This window comes from Otolemur garnettii, unplaced genomic scaffold (assembly GCF_000181295.1).
Source record: "Otolemur garnettii isolate 467f Iridium unplaced genomic scaffold, OtoGar3 scaffold00160, whole genome shotgun sequence".
Taxonomy (NCBI): Eukaryota; Metazoa; Chordata; class Mammalia; order Primates; family Galagidae; genus Otolemur; species Otolemur garnettii.
This window is the reverse complement of record NW_003852555.1, coordinates 3,962,102-3,964,802: the sequence shown is the minus strand read 5'-3', so window position 1 is coordinate 3,964,802 and position 2,701 is coordinate 3,962,102.

The following is a 2,701-nucleotide window of genomic DNA, read 5'->3' as shown; positions in this document are numbered from 1 at the left end:
AAAAAAAAAAAATGTATGGCCAGATGGTTACCTGATTTATAGCATGTAGCAGGGTAAGTGTTTATTAGCTGCTATAAATATAGGTCATGTATCTTCACATGCCTGTAATTTCATGAATATTTTCTGATGACTTGCTTTGGAAGATGTTGATGGCCTATTCAAAATGAAGCCTGAAAGCTCTATAATAACTTAACTATGCAAGATAGGATTCCAGGGATTCTTATCAGATTATTCATGTTTTCAGTTAGGGTCAATATCCTAAGGAGAATATAGAAAAAAAAATTGAGAGTTTAGAAGAAAGCGATCCACTGACATTGAAGAACTTACTTCTAAGACTTTTTTTTTTTTTTAAAGTTGAGAACGAGAGTTTAGAAGAATTACCCGAAGGGGCATTTTTATTGAATGAGTTATGCCAAATATGAAGAAAGGTTCCTGGTGACTACAACCACCTGATACTGGAAGGGGAACCTATAGTAGAATTTGGAATCTTCTACCCTAGAGGTCTTTGAAAAATAAGATTAAAAAAAAAATCAATAGGGTAGTTTTAAATATTTTAAAACACTATTTCCCAAGCCGAGTGACACTGTAGTTTGGGATGTTTGAAATACTCTGTTTTTCTCCCTGGAGATGAAGGAAACTCTGAGCACTTACTTGTTCTGACAGGACCAGGCAGGACTGGGAAGGAGGTGCTGGACTAGGGGCCAAAGGGTAGTTGGAAAAAGTCTAAATCTGGCTCAGTGAAAAAGCAGAAGAAATTTTAAAAAATACTCTTCTACTTCAAAACTTGTTTTCAAAATTAAGATAAATGATGCCACATAAATAATAAATTAAAATCTATCCCCCCAATTTTAAAATACATGTCTATTTTCTATATGGCCAATGCTATAGATCAGAATGTGGGAAAAGGGAAGGCCTCTAAGACCATGTGGGCTGTGGTTTTCACCCTGGGATCCAAGGGAGGCCAGACCTCTTTGGTCTAGTGAGGCGAGACCTGGCATTTAAACCCAGGTCTTCTCACTGCAGTCCTGTCTTTTTCTAGTACCCCCACACAGGCTGTCCTGCTTACATTAGAACTCCCCCATTGGATCTTTTTCACCTAGTTGTATTTTGCCTTAATTTCTATTAGGCCTGCCACACACTAAACAAAATGAAAAAGTCAAATCCCTACCGTCATTTTGCAATGAAGAGCCTGAACTAGAGAAAGATTAGTGACTTGGGTAACATTGCAGCGGCCCCATGAGGGCGAAATCTTTTATTGGGGTAGTTGTACGGTTGTAGTTGAATAGTGCAAAATGCATATTTTTTACATATACCTTGTAAGAGAGTGTGTTGGGGAGAAAGCCCATGATATTCAGGTGTGAATATGATGTTTGTAGGGAAAAGAAATGTTTGAATCTGGAGTTATCTTTGGTGATTGCATTTCACAATTATCTATTGCTTCACTAACCACATCAACACTTGGTGGCTTAAATGATAATTATTACCTTTCATGATTTTGAGAATTGACTAGGCTCAGCTGGATGGTCGTTACTTGCTATCTCTAATGCACTTGCAGTCCAACAGAGGCCTTGAAGAGCTGAATATATACGCCAGATCAAGACTTTACTCCCAGGTCTGGGGGAGCCAGAAGAGCTGAGGGATATCTGAGCTTTTCAGTCTTTCTGTGTGGACTCCATGTGACTAGCTTTGACTTCCTTACAGCATGGCAGTCTCAGTATAGTTGGATTTTTTTACTTGTTGGCTGGCTTCCTGCAGACTGTATGATGTCCTATAACACCAAGGTAGAATCTGCAAGGCATTCTTTTTTTTTAATGTGCTTTTTATTTTATTTATTTTTATTAAGTCATAAACACATAGATCATGTATACATTAATGCACTTATGGGGTACAATGTTCTGATTTCATATAAAATTAGGAATGCTTACATCACACTGGTTAATATATACCTCATCTCATTTACTTAATTATTGTGTCAAAACATTTATACTCTATAGTAATAGATCCAACATGTACCCTTGCATTATGCACCATAGGTGTGATCCCACCATTCACCCTCCCTCCATCTGACCTCCCCTCTTCTCTGCCATCCCCCCCTCCTGCCTCCTTCATCCTGGGCTGTAGTTGTGATCTATTCTTCATATGAAAGTGTGAGTGATTGTAAATTGGTTTCATAATAGTACTGAGTACATTGGATATTTTTTCTTCCATTCTTGAGATACTTTACTAAGTAGGATATGTTCCAAATCCATCCATGTAACATAAAAGAGGTAAAGTCTCCATCTTTTTTAAGGCTGCATAATATTCCATGGTATACACATACCACAATTTATTAATCCATTCATGGGTCATTGGGCACTTGGGCTTCTTCCATTACTTGGCTATTATGAATTGAGCTGCAACAAATAATCTGGTGCACATATCTTTGTTATAAAGTGATTTTTGGTCTTTTGGATATACAACTAGTAGAGGAATTGCAGGATGGAATAGCAGGTCTACTTTTAGATCCCTGAGTATTCTCCATACTTCTTTCCAAAAGGATGTATTAGCTTGCACACCCACCAGCAGTGCAGAAGTGGTTCCTTTTCTCCACATCCATGCCAACATTTGTAGTTTCAGGATTTTGTTATGTGAGCCGCTCTTACGGGAGTTAGATGATATCTCAAAGTGGTTTTGATTTGTATTTCTCTGATGATGAAAGATG